Source organism: Furipterus horrens, unplaced genomic scaffold (genome assembly GCF_987537825.1).
Source record: "Furipterus horrens unplaced genomic scaffold, mFurHor1.1.pri manual_scaffold_17, whole genome shotgun sequence".
NCBI classification, from domain to species: Eukaryota; Metazoa; Chordata; class Mammalia; order Chiroptera; family Furipteridae; genus Furipterus; species Furipterus horrens.
Window position 1 is genome coordinate 34,691,167 of NW_028327187.1, and position 17,381 is coordinate 34,708,547.

Below are 17,381 nucleotides of genomic sequence, written 5' to 3' on the forward strand. Positions count from 1 at the left end.
CGGGAAGAGGAGGCTGCAGTGATGGCCTGGTGTGTTAGTAGGCCGGAAATAGCATGAGAGGGGTGGACTGTTACCTGGGCAAAGGGAACTAACTGAAGGGTTTTTTGACTGAGAATTGCTGCTGGTGCTAAGGCGTGGAGGCAGGTTGGCTACTGTAGGAAGGGGGGATGGAGTGGTTTGGAGAAAGAGGCTATAATCCGTTGGTCTGGTTTATATTGCTATGTTAATAGCTTGAGAATAAAGCTATTTTTTGTGTCGGTGTATAGGAGGAAAGGCTCATTTGGGTTTGGAAGAGCTAAGGCTGGGGCTTGAGCGAGTGCTATTTTGAGTGTGGTGATAGGTTTAAGGAGGCCTTGAGAGTTTTCTGGAGGTTCAGACAAGTCTTCAGCATTGCTTGATATGAAGGTTTGGCTAGGGATCTAAAATTAGGTATTTAAGTTTTGAAAAAATTGGCGAGGCCTAAAAATTATAGGAATTTTTGTTTAGTATGGGGCAGGGGGAAGGTCGTTATTAGGTCCTGTCTTTCTGGAGTTAGGTGTTTATGAATGGGGGTGATGGAGAGTCTGAGATATGTGACCTGAGTTTGAGAGAATTGGTTTTTGTTTTGTGACACGCGGTATTCCCGACTGGCAAGAAAGTTTAGGAGCTGGGCAGTATGGAGATGAGAAAGGTTTTTAGATGGACTGCAGAGAAGGAGATTGTCTATGTACTGTAGGAAGACGCTTGGGGGGAAGGTTAAGCTGCTGTAAGTCGGCTGCTAGGGCTTGACTGAAGAGGTGGGGACTATCTCGAAACCCTTGAGGCAGGACTATCTGCATCAGTTGCTGGGTTATTTTTTGTGGCTGGGTTGGTCTGGGTGAAGGCTAGGGAGAGTGGGATAGTGAAGAAGGTATTTTTGAGGTCTAGGATGGCTAACTGGGAGGTTTTGAGGTGGGATTATTTGGTGGGATATGGAGTAAAAATAACTAAGAGATACAGATGCGTGCAGTTTGGTTAGAATATTGTGTCCGAGAAGTGGGGTTGGGCAATACGGCAGTACTAGAAAGGAGTGGGTGAATGCCTGATGCCTAATGAGACAGGTTAGGGGAGGGGTACTTAGGGGTTGGGTCACCTTGCCGTCTATTTTTATAACCGCTGTGGCAGAGGGAGTTAGGGAGCCCCCAAAATTCAGGCAGGACAGAATACGTAGGTCCTGTATCAAGGATAAAGGACACACGCTTACCTGCCATCAATATGTTTACCCTGGGTTTCGCAGTCATGATGGTGAAAGGCGCAGCTCTCGAACCCAGGCCCCGTCAGGCGGTGGAAAGTCCAAGGAAGTCTGGAACCATAAAGCCAGCGTCCAGATCCACTGCCAGGGTAGGCCGGCTAGTCCCTCGGTTAGAGGCCGATGGACAGACTACCTTCCAATGACCTGTCTTTTGACAGAAAGGGCAGGGACGGAGAGGAAGTAAGCGGGGGTTTGGACAGAGCTTTGTCCAATGTCTCTCCTGACTGCACTGGAAACAGGGGCCCGGAGGCTGCCTGATGGTGGAGGCTTTGCTTTTAGGCTTATTTAAATTTTTTTCTTGGCGGAATTTTTTAGGGCACTATCTGGGGAAAGAAAGTGCTTGTGTTTCTGTTTTCGTGGCTCCTTCTCCCTCTTCTCTTGCCGGTTTTATATTTGGAAAGCGACCTATATATGGAAGGGTTTTGGGGGCTTGTAACATTTGGAGCTTTTTTCGAATGTCTGGGGCCGATTGACTAATGAAGTGTGTGGGTAAGAAGTGGAGTCCCTTAGGTGAAGTGGGACATGTATTTGTATGATACCATTTTTATTAACGACCTCAGGAGGGGTTGGGAGTGGAGACTAGAGGGGCAATGCTGATCGGAGGCTGGGAGGAACTTGGGGAAGGGGAGGTAGGGATGGGCCTCTGGGATTGGCTATGGGGAGAAGGTGGCAGCGGCAAGTGGGGGGGCAAGCCGTAGTGGCCGCAGCGGCAGGTTGGGTGACCTGGCTGCTTGTGGGATGGGTAGTCCCGGCCCCCAGCCTCTGGCGGTGGGGCCTGACCTTGATTTCCACCAGCCTAGTGCGTCCAATTCCGTGGCAGCTGTAGCAGCAGGCGTGGAGGGCTGAGGAGCTGGGTGGGGTGGAGTGGAAGAGGTGGCAGTGCCTAGCGCTTCTGCAGGGCTGGGAGAGGGAAGAAGTGCCCAGAAGGTTGGGGCTGTCCACCGGCTATAGGTATGTCTTTTATTATAGGTGAATGAATGTGCCGGCCGCCGGGGCCCTAACGAGTATGTCCCAGTGGCCTCCGCAGCAGTCCGGGCACCCCAACTGGGGCCGCCGCCCTGGCCCCACACGTGCAGGTGTACTGGCCTGTGTGCCTATGGGAAGGCCAGGGAGAGGAGGGGTGGTAGCTGTGAGGAGTTAGGTGATAGAGGTTTTGAAGGCTGTGAGGAGAGGTTTTATCCGCGGGCAGGGGCGAAGCTACGCACTAGCGTGGGCGCAGCACAACAGTGGATATTCGGCACTGGTGGTCCGGGCGGCGTGCTGGGGCGGGTTGTTGACGGGGGGGGGGGGGTGTGAAACCATGCACCTGATTTCTCCGTTGGCCGCTTGGCCGTGGTGCGACAGCGGAGACAGGAGCGTATGGGGGACAGTGCCAGGTGGGAAGTTTGACTGGGGCAGCGGGGCAGGAATCGCCGGCCTCGTGGGCCCCAGGTGAAATACTACTACTCTGATCGTGTTTTCACCAAACCAGTGAGGCAGTGGTGGGGCGAGCCCCAGGGGCTCTTGCTTCTGGCACCAACCCCCTGGCTGTCCCTGCGCGAGCCAGGGTTGGGCGCGGAGGGAGCGAAAGTGTTTAAATGTAAGAAGCTTTTAGACCAGTGGAAAAATATTTAGCAGTAAAGGGCAAATGTAATTAGAGGGGTTTCTTTGATTCAGAGTTAACAATACTAGCATTAGAAAAGGTGTGTTCCGCAGCTCAGCACAAATGCCTCTGAGATCAAAGGACATCTGAAATCCGAGGGGAGGACGTTCATTACTAAATATTGGGAAATGGGAAAATGCAGCTAGGCAGCCCTCTTGGTCCTTGCCTGTGCCTAAAGCTGCCGGTCTGTAAATAAATGTTTTGGTTATTGTTAAAAATCTGTTTCGGCATTTTATCGTAATTAATTTTTGTGTGTGTGTGTATGTGTGTAAGGAAGGAGAAGGGGTTAAAAGGGGTGCAGAAGGTCAAGAGGAAGGTGGTATTTTTCAGATAAAGAGAGTTTGATGGACAGTGAGTTGTGTGCAGAGAGAGTGGTCTGAAGAGTTTAGAAAACTTGAGCATAGGGAAATTTTTTGACCGCCTGTCCAACTGCCAGAGAAAGTTATGGAGGTCTGTGAGAACTCCGAAGTGCTGTTTTTTTGTTTTTTTGTTTTTTAATTTTTGGCTACTGATTTTGGTTATTTTGGTTATCGTGGGTCCGAGAAGGAAGGAGAGGCGGAGAGGGAGTTCAAGCCAACGTTTCTGGCTCCGCACTCTGTCCCGTTTCGACCAGAGTATGGAGGGCCAAAGACCGAGAGGAGAGGCGCTGATTTATTCCAGACATCCCTGGGATTATCAGGCTCCTTAGAGGCGTCCAGACTGACTCCGAGGAGGTGGTTCCAACTGAGGGCTCAGATTTAGGGCCGGACTGCCCAGAATGGTCTTGGATTAGACCAAGAAACAGAATCACCGGAGAAAACGGAGGCAGAGAACTCACCCATAAATCTGAGGGCCATTGTTGACTGGGAGTAGATGGCAGTTGGGGGAGGGGTTGGAGTGAAAAGGAGGCAGAAGTGGTCAGCAAAACAGAAGGGAAGCTTGAGCCACTGACCTATGGAGGTCTGAGTGACTCCGGGTCCAAGGACTGGGGCCGGCTTGGGCCCGAGTCCAACTCGGGAGTCCTGATTGAGCCAGTGTCCCAATCCCGGGTTTCGGCACCATAATGTAAGAACAGTGTGACTCAGAGAACCATGAGGAGGCAGTGAGCAGAAGAAAAGAAGTTTATTGAGGGAATTAGCAAGCAGGGAGGAAGCCGTGCAGTGAATGGCTTGACTCCCAAGTCCTAGGGAAGGAGGGGCTGTTTTATAAGGGGAAGAAAAAAGAAACTACTGAATTCAGTTGTTATCTTGCAGCTGTGAGTGTAGGGCTCATCAAGACCAAACGGAGCTCGGGTTGATGTACCCCACTATCATGGGAAACTCCAAGACAGCTGCAGGCGGGTGGGGGGAGGGGGGATGGCGTGGGAACCAAGGCTGTCACCAACCATCCAGATAGAGTTTGGAGACCCAAAGCAGAGTCCTTGGTGGCTTCGGGGTCAGCTGGAGTGGGCACGATCAAAGCAGCAGCATTCCTGCTTTCTCACTAGCCCAGGCCACATGGCCAAATCCTGACTACAAACTGCATAGCTGCTTCTTCTCACATGACTACTACAACTTGTTCATCCAACATGGTCTTCTCACATCATGGCACCCTCCACCATGCTTCTGCCTCTCAAGTCTGCCTGCCCTTCTTTTAAAATCCTGAATGTCAGTACAGCTTTTGCTCCAGGGTGGTAGCACTCCTGTTATCTAGCTATCAGCTTTCCATAAATATGCAAAGTGCCTTAAAATCTGTATTATCTCCTTCCCTCATCCCCACCCAAACCATGGGCTATGGGGCAGATCTGTACTATATGTCAATTCCCCCCTTTTAGACTTTGAGCCCTTTATAATCTTAGAAAAGACAGTGCGCTGTCTTGTGATCTTCTGGAGCTACTTCCTCCTGGTCATGGCCATCTTCCTACCTACCCGTGGGTCCAGGGATGCTTAACAGAGTGAGGGTGTGGAGCGGAGGGTGGCCTTCACTCACCGGGAAGACCTTGCAGAGTTCAGGTCAGTTGGCTGTCCCCAGGAAGTGGCATGCTTGGTGTCCAAGGACTGGCACTGCTGGCATCCTTGTCATATTTTGGGGGCAACAGATTTGGCAAGAGGGTTAGAGGTACAGTTAAAACCATAACCATTAAATTGATAGGAGACTCAAATGCTGGAAAATTTTAGTTTCAGGTAACAGCTAATAAGCTTAGTAACCAATGTATGTAAAAAGCTATTGTTTCAGGAACTGAAGGTATGACCCATCTTGATTCCAAGAAACTATAAGTAGTTCCACCTTTGTGCCTTAAGATGACAGCAAGCAATCAAGATGGTATCTGAGCCATTGTACTCTAGGGTGAGACGTCACTCACTGCCCAGGACACAGATGAAAGAATTCTGCAGCTTTTATCTGATTATCTCATTAACCTTTTCCCTGAATTCCAAACCCCTTACCTACTCCTCTCCATATAAAAAGGGCCCATTTATACTGGAATTTAAGACAGTCTATTAGGGTACAAACCCACTGTCTTCTCAGATCACAGACCATCTGAATAAAGCACCCATAAAGATTCATCCCTGTCTCTGCTTATTGGGTCTTGTAGATGACAGGCAGCACAGACACTGGCTTTTCCGGTCTCAAAATGACAAAGGTAGGGACCAATTCTACAATGTTCCACATTAGGGAAAGAGCAGCTTCTCTGAAGGAAGGTGTGCAAGGCATGCTACACCTGCCCAAAGCCCTTTTGCCCACTACACTTAGCTTGGCCTGAGGGGAATACCTTAGGATTCCCCCATTTTAGACTGCAGGACCCTTTCTGTTCAAACCATTAGCACAGACAAGGAAGCTAGTTTTAAAGTGAAGCCCACAGACTTCCCCATACTTCACCAACCCAACCACTTAGTTCAGCCAAACCTCTGAGTCTCAGGAGGCGGTGATGCAGATGGGCTTCTTAAGTGCGGCCTATATTGCAACCAATCACTCAGGTAATGAGATCACAGCCTTATGCCCTATGAAAACAGAAGGGAGAACACATAAGTTATTTCACACAACAACCTACAAACCAGTCTCTGAGTTTGCAAGACTGTCTTTTGGGAAGACATCCAGTTGCAAGGCCTTTGCTGGTATGACATTTAACAGTGACAATTTGACAGATCCTTCTTGCCTATAAACTGAGCATCTATGATGATGTTACAAACCCAGTTTCAACTTTCAAATGAAAACAAACTTTGAAAACAGTTAGCTGCTAGTTTAATGTCCACCACTGAGCATTGTGATTTTCCTTGAATCATGATTCATTGTCATTAAAGGGACTGCATTCAGTCCAGCTTTAATTTTTTTCTGTTTGTCTGTATAAACACACCAAGAACAGCAATTGATTATGATCATTAACTCTGCTCTGCTGGAACTCACACAGGGAACCTTTAGATTGACTTTTTCGTCCACACTTCAGGGCATAGAAACTGAGCCACACACCTGCCATCTGCCTTACCTGTAGCACCTGCTTCTCTCAGGTCCTTGAGGTTTCTTTTGTGCCTTAAGTTTCCTTTGTTGCTTCCCTGGAAAGACTGTCATAAACCACACAACTAACCAAAGTACCAGGCTTTTTCTTGTGTGCTTTCACTAGCTTCAGAAGTCAAGCTCTGGGATCTTGCCTCATTTAGGCACTCTCTCACCCACCAGCACATCCACTGGTCTCCTGGCAGAGACATGCCCTTTCACCCACAGCTGGCATACTCATCAGCATTCCATGGCCCCTCGCTCTAATGGTAGAGACACTCTCTCACCACCTGGTCACTTGGAAGAGACATCCTTTCTTCCCCCAGACTGGATTCCACTAGCACCAAATGACCCTTCCTAGGTCCCAAATGGCAAAGGCATCCACCCCAACCAGTTTACAGGCAACCTTTTCTAGGTCTTGTTGGCAAAAAAGCAGAGACAGAGGGTTCTTAATGTACCCAAAACAGCAAAATTCAAACCACATCCCCATAAGATCAGAAAACAAGAAGCTGAGTTTTCCTCTCCTTCGGATTCAGAACTTTCACACCATTTCCATTTATCTTTACAACTTTCCACAGACCTTCTGCAACATTCACAAACTTTCTAAATACCTTTACTTCTTCAGATTTAACCACAACCCGCTTTCAATCCTTTGTTCTTTTTCACACTGGGAAGGACCATACGCAAACTCAGTATCTGGCAGCTAAAAGTCACTTGATTTATAAGCACATGAATAAAGCAAAAGAAACATTGTCATTCTGTGTTGGGGTTTACCAACTTTTCTGGAAGAGGAATTTCAACTCTTCTTCTGGAATACAGGTCCAACTTTCCCTTTCCTGTGGATGTTGATTTTCCACTAAAAGTCCCTTGATTTTCAGGGACATCCTGCAGCTTTCTGAAGCTTTGACCTTTCTAACACCCTATTGTGCAATAACTTGAATGCCTGGACATATAAGGTCTATCCCCACTTCCCAAACCATAGGCAATATAGTTCCAACTTCATGGTGGTTTTGCAATCTAGAGAATCATACATGGGCCACCTTTCCCCATAGACCAAAGCATGCATAGGCCAAACAGTGTTGTAGTAAAAATCCAATTCCTCCTTACTCACTGCAGAATTGCTTTACCTGTTCCAGTCCATCAGAACTCTGTCCATAGGGCTCTCCCTAAGAATGAACACAGGGGTTTTGGACAGGTGAGATGTGCCTAGCACACCTTCTTACAAAGAAGCCCCCCCCCTTTTTTTTTCCTAATATGGAACATTGAAAAATTAATCCCTGGCTTTTGTCATCTAGTAGTTATGGATCGAATGATGTCTTTTAACCCTTTTCACCAAATCTGTTGCCCCCAGAACACAACAAGGACACCAGCCTGTTAAACCAAGCACGCCGTTGACCAGAGACAGCCAACTGACCTGGAGTCTGCACGATCCTTCCCCATGTGAGAAGGCCACCCTCCCCTCCACACCCCCACTCTTATTAGGGTTTTCTGGACCCAAGGGTAGGTAGGACGACGACCATGTCCAGCTCGAAGCAGCTAGAGGAGCTTGAGACCTTCGCCCATTGTCCTTTACAAGATTACAAAGGGTCCTAATATTTGAGGGGGGGGGGATAGTTAATTTTTACAAACGAGGGGTATGGACTTGGGGGCGATTGCTGGGAGAGGGGGGTGCTGTGTGGAGGGGAGCAAGGGGGAGAAAATTGGAACTGTTGTAACAATATAATCAATAAAAAACATAAAAAAAAAAAAAAAGAATAAACACAGGATAGCCCCTGTCAGACCAGAAGTACTGCAGGCCCAAAACAACATACAGAAAAGTCCAAGCAATCTGGGAACACACAAAACTTGAATCCACAACTCCATCTCACACACATACTTTAAGGTCGCATCTGTTGCCAATCTATGCTACAGAGTGTGTTTCTCAAACTGTGACTGTAACAGAACCCATGGGCTCCGATTGAAACAGAACCCATGGGCTGTTTCATTAGGGGCCCGATTGCCCGCCGCCAGTATTATAACTCTCAATACCAGAGTTTAGTGAAAAGAAAAAGAATTGTTTAAACAGTTATATAGATTTAGATTATTTGCGGATTTCTGCCGTCAAGTCTTATGTTCTTTAAAACACCCACAAACACATAGTTCTGCCTCCCCCTACCAAACCAGGCTAGTTTTATAAAAGTTAGAAATACCATTTCCCTACTTTCTAGACACAGTTCAGCTTTACTGGTAGCTGCCAATCATTCAATTCTGATTAGGGAGGTCTTTCTGTGTTGTGGTGCCCGCCATCTTTCAATGCAGAACCACGTGGATTCTCAGCCTCCCGGTAAACTGCCTTCTCAAAGCCGCATGGTGTTTCCCTCTCAAAACAGCATGGAGAACCTCTTGCCCAAGCTGCATGGAGAACTCCCTTCTCAAAGCAGCATGGAGAGGGTCCTTCTTAAAGCAGCCTGGAGAGCCCTGTTAAAATGTCTGCAGCTGCTTTTTAAATCCTTGACCGTGTCCTCTGACACAGTGGGTGTGGCAACCAGTTCTGGCCATTCACAGAACCTTATGCAGGCTCTGTAAGCTCTTTCAGTACCATCCCATGGTCCAAGACCCCTCCCATCTTCTTGGGCCTTGGAAGTATCAAAGCCATTGCGTAACAAAGACACTAGCCACTAGCCCCAGGCATGCAAAGGGATCTTAAAAGCTGCTTCCTTTTCCCCATCCCCCAGCCGCAAACTCTGGGGGTTTTTGGACACTCCCATTCTGTAACATGACCTCTTCAAACTCTGATGCTCTTGATCCAATCCTGGCCTTGAGGCCTTTCTGGGGACTCACCGGAGGGCTAAACAGCAACCTCTGGCTAGTGGCCTCCTGAGGATTGGGTGGTGCTCATTTCCTCTTAGAGTCTGTCTCTCTTCCAGACCTGTTTACTCAGTGGCCCACTTAAGCCCAGGCAGTTCTTGCTCAGAGCCCTGTTCATGGTTCCCAGAGTGACTCCATTGAACTCTGGACGATGGCATACAGAGCTTGGATGGTCATTCTTGGACCCAAGTTCATGGCCCTCTGAACTAGGACTGTCCCTGTCGGACACCTGTTCATGGCCTCCAGGACCTGAGCCATCCCTATCAGAACCCAGTTGCACAGAGAACCCTATTGGTGCAGTACACACACAGCACATCACCTGATGAGCGCGCCTACCCCACCACCTTGCCCACTTCCAAGATGGCAGCATGCTCACATTCAGCATCAACCTTCAGGGTGGAGCGCCCACGTGATTGACCCAAAATGGTGGCACGCTCATGTAGCTCAGTGTCTGATTCCTGTAAGGAACAAAGAAACTGGTTACTCTCAAATCAGTAGGAAATAATTAGCAGCAAAGGACGAATGTAATTAAATCTTGAATTAGGTGGTTTCCGAATCAGAGTCAACAGTATTAGCAAACCTACAAGTCAGGAAGGAACATTCTGCAGCTCAGCACAAATGCCTCTGAAATCAAAGGGGGAAAATATTCATCACCAAACACAGAGAAATGTGAAAACGTAGCTAGACAGCCCAGCAAACAAGTTAGGGAAATTTCAAGGGAAAGCTGCAGACAGACCTATTACCAGATTACCCTTAGTTAATTACTACCCTCAGCTAATTTAGTTAATCGCATTAAATTGTAACTCCTAAGTATCCAGCATGGAAAAACAGAGGAGGAGGAGAAGGGGGATGGTGAAGGGATTTTTTTTTTTTTACTCTCATTAGGATAAAACCAGCCTGCTCCATTTGTCAGTGCACACCTTTGATTTGGCTGTGCCTGGACCTGCAGACCCATGAATAAACAATGCCTCATCTCCTGCTTAAGTCCTATATGCTGGTGTTTTTATTGTGAGCATTCTCACATCCCCAACATGCTTGTGTGTTTGGCTGACAAAGCCTAGGGGTTCCCTTCCTCCCCAAGCCTGTTTTCTTACACCATTATGGCATTCCTAGTGACCAGCACCTTGAGCTGGGGTGCAGGGCCATTCTCTGAGACTGGGAAGTCCCTGTAGCCATGATCTAAGGGTCGGTTAGCCCCATGTGGCTGAAACCTGACTCCAGGTTACCTTAATCCAATTTGCCTCGCCAAAACTGTTACCGACCAAAGTGGGGCTTATTCATGTGGTGCCTTGGTGTATGACCCAACAATTAGTGTTGACAAAAAGTGGTCTTTATTTACAATATTCCAACCTTGAGGGGGTTGGGAGCACTCCTCCTCAGAGCCCTGTTCTCCAATGACATCCAGCACTTCCCTTGCTCCCCAAAAAGCTATAGGCCGAAACCAAGCTCAGTAGTCCCCCAAACCTTATCTGCCAGCTCTTTCCTTCAGGATACGGGGAACATTCTTCAGCCTCCGTATAATATTCCAGAAAAGCACATGCCGTGTTAGACTGGATCATGGTGAAGTCCAGGAAAGGCACAAGTCCTAAGATAGTATCCTCTCCATATATCTCAAGTCCCAACAGTCCAGATAGAGTCTGGGTCTGCAAGGCAGAACTCTTAGTGGCTTCGGAGTCAGCTGGAACAGGCACGACCAAAGCAGCAGCATGCCTGCTTTCTCACTAGTCCAGGCCACTTGGCCAAATCCTGAGTACAAACTGCATAACTGCTTGCTCCTTCTCACATGGCTGCTACAACATCTTCCTACATCATGGCACTCTTACATCATTCTTCTCTAACATGCTCCTTCCTTTTGGCACCCCTCCATCATGCTTCTCTCACATGCTCCTTCTCTCAAGGCTGTTTGCTACGGAGAGCAGGAACAATAAAATGGCATTGGTTTGATCAAGACAGCATAAAGTATATAAAATAAAGCGGAGTCACTCATGTCAACTAAAATGGCTTTCAGTAAGCCATTACACTTTGGTTCAAGAGAAAAACTGCTTAAAGACACATCTGGCAAGGGGACACACTTAATATAGCTATTCACATGGTCAGAACAGACACATCTGGCAAGGAGACACAGCTAAGATATTTGCCCATGTGATCAGAACAGCCATGTCTGCAGGGAGGGACCACCCACAGATAGGCTCCTGGGGAAATTTCACTCTTGCTTGCAGGGTGTCAAGCAAAACAGCCATGTACCACCCATAGGTGCTTGGAAAAGTTCCAAACTTGGCATCAGGGGTGCCAAGACATTTATCAAAAGGACCCAGAAGGGTGGAGTACACCACTTTTCAGGTATAACTGAGGCAGGTTTCAGACCACTGCTGAGACAGCTGAGCTCCACACACGAGAGTGATGCTCCATGCCACGCTGATCTCTCTTAGCATCAACCACCGGAGGCTCTGCCCTGCTGGACTGAGGACTTCACCTGCCCTGCTGCCCACTTGGCTCCAGAGATCCTTGCAAGACACGGACAACTCCTCTGCCCACTGTGCTGTCTTCCGGATCTGCAGACTGAGACTCTGGGACTCGGGTTCATTATCTCCCATTAATTGCTGTGTGTTTGTATGTTACAATTCTTTTAGATTATTGGAGTGTGAGTAGGATATTAATGCATGTTGATGTTCTACTTTGAACCTGCATTCAATAAAAGCTGAGTGAGTAGCATAGTTACTGTCTGTGACTCTTGTCTATTCCTTGGCGCTGGGCTGCTTAGGAGGCAGCTAGCCAAACAGTCCTCTGCTGACTTTTGGAAAGACTATTATTTTGACACCTGCCCTTCTTTTAAATCCTGAAAGGTCAGGTACACCTTTTGCCCTGGGGCTTTTTTGTTGGCAGCCGTCCGTCTCGAGAGACGATGGTGTAGCTTCTTAAGAGTCTATCCGCACCGCCGAGAATGGCTGTGCAGTCCGACTTGGGAGTGACACGGTATCTGTCTCCTCCCGTGTTGAATCAACGCTGGAGTGTCCTCTCCAGTGAAGCTGAAGCTACAGAGCCTGGGCAGGGTGATATGGAGGGTCTGCTGTTGCCCATGCAGCAGACCCCCCCTCTCTTCGCAGCTGAAGGGTCCAAGGGAAAGACGGAGTCAATACAGCTTGGCTTCAGGTGCGCCGCAGGAGTTGCCGGTGTTGACTACAACGTCAAACCGTCTTAGGGACTCCGGCTCCGGATTTTCTGTCGGGGTTTACTCCCTTAGCCTTTCCCCTGAAGAGGTATGCCGCAAGGCAGCGGAGGTTTTTTGGAGTCAGAGTTTTCCTTCTCTGATGTGCCCTGACTGGAAGATCGAACCAGCGACACTTAGCTCGCAGGCCGATGCTCAATCCACTGAGCCAAACCAGCCAGGGGCTATAGCACAGCTATTATCTATCAGCTTGCCATAGATATGGAAAGTACCTTAAAAGCTCTATTGTCTTCTTCCCCCACCCTCCAAACCATGGGCTGTGAGGATGATCTGTACCTCTTTTCAGATTGAGCTCTGGTCTTTGAACCAAGAAGTTGCTGGTTTGATTCTCAGTCTGGGCAGATGTCTGGGTTGCGGGCCAGGTCCCCTATTGGGGGCATGTGAGAGGTGACTGATCAATGCATCTCTTGCACATGGATGTTTCTCTCCCTCCCTTCTTCTCTCTCTGAAAGTAAATAAATAGAATCTTGTAAAATAATCAATCAATGTAATTTGTTTCATTAACTGATGAAAGGAGAATAATTATATGATCATGTCAGTAGATGTAGAAAAAACACTTGACCAAAATTCATAATAAAGAAAAACTGGAGTGGGAAGACGGAGAATTGGAGGAAGGTGGTCAAAAGATATAAACTTCCAGTTTAGGATAAAAAAGCACTGTGGATGTAATGTACAACATGAAGACTATAGCTAACATTGAAATATTGTAACAGAACCTCTGGGCTGCTCCGATTGAAACAGAACCCACAGGCCGTTCAGTTAGGGGCCCGATTGCCTGCCGCCAGAATTACAACTCTCAGTACTAGAGTTTAGTGAAAAGAAAAAGAACTGTTTATTTAACAGTTAAATAGATTTAGATTATTTGCGGATTTCTGCTGTTGAATCTTATGTTCTTTAAAATACCCACAAACACATAGTTCTGCCTCCCCCTAACAAACCAGGCCAGCCTTAGAAAAGTCGGAAACACCATTTCCCTACTTCCTGGGCACAGTTCAGCTTTACCAGTAGCTGCCAATCACTCTAATCTGATTGAGGAGGTCCTTTCTGTGCTGTGGTGCCCTCCAGCTCTCAATGCAGAACCGCCTGGATTCTCAGCCTCCTTGTAAACTGCCTTCTTCCTGCAAACCGCATGGATCTCCTCTCCTTCTTAAAACTGCATGGTGAGAGCCTCTTAAAAGTGGCCTGGAGAGCCCTCTCAAAACCACATGGAGAACTCAGCTTCTTTAATCCGCATGGAGAAGGCCTCTTCACCAAGCTGCATGGAGGTGGTGAGAGAGAGAAAGTGCGGGAGAGCGGGAGACCCCGCTAAAATGTCTGCAGCTGCTTATATATCCCTGACTGCGTCCTCTGATGCAGTGGGTGTTGCAACCAGTTCTGACCATTCACAGAACTCTACGCAGGCTCTGTAGGTTCCTTCCACACCACCCCACAGTTCAATACTCCTCCCATCTTCTTGGGCCTTGGAAGTATCAAAGCCATTTTGCATAACAAAGACACTAGCAACTAGCCCCAGGCATGCAAAGGTGTCTTAAAAGCTGCTTCCTTTTCCCCATCCCCCGGCTGCAAACTCTGGGGTTTGTTTTTGGACACTCCTGTTTCTGTAACGGTATGATAGACAAGAAAATTAAGATAGTAAATGCTAAGAGTTCTCATCACAAAGAGAAAATGTTTTTTCCTTTTAAAAGTTTCTTCTTTTTTTTTTTTATTGTATCTATATGAGAAAATGAATGTTAACTGAACCTATTGTGGTAATCATTTCACAACACATAGAAACCAAACAAGTATGTTATATGCCTTAAACTCATACAGTGATACATGTCAAGTATTTCTCAATAAAACTGGGGAAAAACACACAAAAAAGATAACAAAAACTGTTATCAAATAGTAACAGAATGAAACTTTTTCAAAATCTTATAAAGTAATAAAATAGAACTACTTTAATCTTAAAAGAAAACTTTAACAAGCATCAAATTTAAAGGAGAAATGTTGAAAGCTTTCTATTTATAGATCAGGAATCAGACAATGATATCCATTACCACTATTTCTATTCAACATTATACTGGACTGAAAGCAACAATAAGAAACAAACGATTTTCCCTGGCTGGTGTGACTCAGTGGATTGAGTATTGGCTTGAGAACCAAAGGATACTGGTTCGATTCCCAGCCCAGGCACATGCCTGGGTTTTGGGCCAGGTCCCCAGCTGTGAGCATGTGAGAGGCAACTGATCTATGTTTCTCTCTCATATGAATGTTTCTCTCCTTCTCTTTCTCCCTTCCTTTCCCTCTCTCTAAAAATAAATAAAATCTTTTAAATTAAAAAAAAAGGAAGCAAACGATTTAAAATTGGAAAAGAAACATTAAAACTGCCATTATTTGTCAATTATATATCCACATACATAGAAGATCAAAAAGAAAATACAGATAATTATTAGAATTAATTAGATATTTTATCATGGTTGCTCGATACAAAATTATTATTCAAAAACAAAGTACTGAAATATTACAAAGTAAATCTTTGTGACCTTGAATTAGGCAATGGTTTCTTAAATACTGCATCAAAAGCACAATTGATGACAGAAAAATAAATTGGGCTTCATAAAAATTTTTAAATTTTGTGTGATATAAATCATCAAGAGATGAAAACGACAACCCATAGAACGGGTGAAAACATTTGTAAATGATATCTCTAACAAGGGACCCGTATCCAGTGTAAGAACAGTGTCACTCAGAGAACCATGAGGAGGCAGTGAGCAGAAGAAAAGAAGCTTATTGAGGGAATTAGCGAGCGGGGAGGAAGCCGTGCCACGAATGGCCCGGCTCCAGGGTCCTAGGGGCTGTTTTATAGGGGGAAGAAAAAAGAAACTATTGAATTCAGTTGTTATCTTGCAGCTGTGAGTGTAGGGCTCATCAAGTCCAAATGGAGCATGGGTTGATGTACCCCACTATCATGGGAAACTCCCAGACAACTGCAGGCGGGCGGGGAGAGAGGGGATGGCATGGGAACCAAGGCTGTAATTCTAGCATTTTTGTTTTAATAAAAAGAGGCAAAGGGTGGGGTGTGTTTTTTGGGGGGTGGCAGAGACCAGTTGGGAGAGGGGTTGTCGAATCTCTGTTCTTCTATAACCACTTCCTGCTGAGTTAGGGGCGATGAGAGGGGATTGATTGCTGGCTCGGGGTCATCTCTTGCCACAGGTTGATATCTGAAAGATCTTAATAAGAGTACATTATGGACGGTAGAGGCTGTTATGGATTGGACTGTTTTCTAAATAAACTTAACTAGCAGTTTGAGGAAGCAAGGGCCAAGGGCAAGGAATAGTAGGAGGAGAGGTAGTGGGGTTTTGAGAGGCACTAGGATCGCTTCGAGGGGAGAGAAGAAGTATGAGAGGAAGGTTCCAAACCAGGATTCTTGTATGCTTGTTCCCTAGCTTGGGCAATAATGTCAACGTGTCTTTTATGCGTGAATGTATGATGTGATAGGTATATTTGGAGTTAGTGTATATAGCGATATGATGATTTTTGGTAAGGGCCAAGGCCTACATTAGGGTAATAAGTTATGCCTGTTGGGAAGAGGTACAGGAGGGCCAAGTGTCCCAACTTAATGATGGAGGTGAGGGTAGTGATGGTATATTATGCTCCTTTTGGGCAGACCTCGTAGGTGTTTTCATGTATAAATGAGGGTTTTACCTGGGGTAAAGGGTGTCTTGTATGTTGGGAAAGGGGTGTAAAAAGGAGGAGAGATGTTGAATGTAGTGATAGGTATGGGTGTGGGAGTGGGGGAAGGGAAGTAATGAGGCAGGGTTGAGGGGGAGAGCTGATTTATGTAGGGAGATTTGAGAATTTTGAAGTAGCTGGGCATGTAAGAACTGAATTCGGGAAGAGGAGGCTGCAGTGATGGCCTGGTGTGTTAGTAGGCCGGAAATAGCATGAGAGGAGTGGACTGTTACCTGGGCAAAGGGAACTAACTGAAGGGTTTTTTGACTGAGAATTGCTGCCGGTGCAAAGGCGTAGAGGCAGACTGGCCACCCTAGGAAGGGGGGATCGAGTGATTTGGAGAAAGAGGCTATAATCCATTGGTGTGGCCTATATTGCTGTGCAAAGTTATTTTCTGTGTCGGTTTTTAGGAGGAAAGACTTATTGGCTGAGTGCTATTTTGTGTGTGGTGATAGGTTTAAGGAGGGCTTGAGAGTTTTTTAGGGGTTCAGACAAGTCTGTAGCTGTTGCCTGATATAAAGGTTTGGATAGGGATTTAAAACTAGATATTGAGGATTGAAAAGTTGGTGAGGCCTAAAAATGATAGGAGTTTTTGTTTAGTATGGGGCAGGGGAAGGTGGTTATTAGGTTTTGTCTGTTTGGAGTTAGGTGTTTATGAGTAGGGGTGATGGAGAGTCTGAGATATGTGACCTGAGTTTGAAAGAACTGGCCTTTGCCTTGTGACACGCGGTATCTCCGACTGACAAGAAAGTTTAGGAGCTGGGCAGTTTGGAGATCAGAAAGGTTCTCAGATGGACTACAGAGGAGGAGATCATCTACTTACTGTAGGAGGATGCTTGGGGGAAGGTTAAGCTGCTGTAAATTGGCTGCTAGGGCTTGCCTGAAGCGGTGGGGATTATTTTTAAACTCCTGAGGCAGGATCGTTTGTGTTAGTTGCTGGGTTATTTTTGTGGTTGGGTTGGTCCAGGTGAAGGTACAGAGGTCTTGGGAGGCTGGGGAGAGTGGGATAGTGAAGAAGGCATCTTTGAGATCTAGGATGGTAAAAGGGGACATTTGGGGGGGTGCACAGCAAGAGGAAATAAGGGTTGGGGATGATGGGGTTGATAGAGATGGTAGCCTCATTGATTGTACGTAGATTTTGGACAAGACGGTGAGTTCCGTTGTTTTTCTTTACTGCTAGGATGGGGGAATTGGCGGGAGAGGCAGCAGGTTGGAGCAGACCTGTTTCTAGTAGGTGG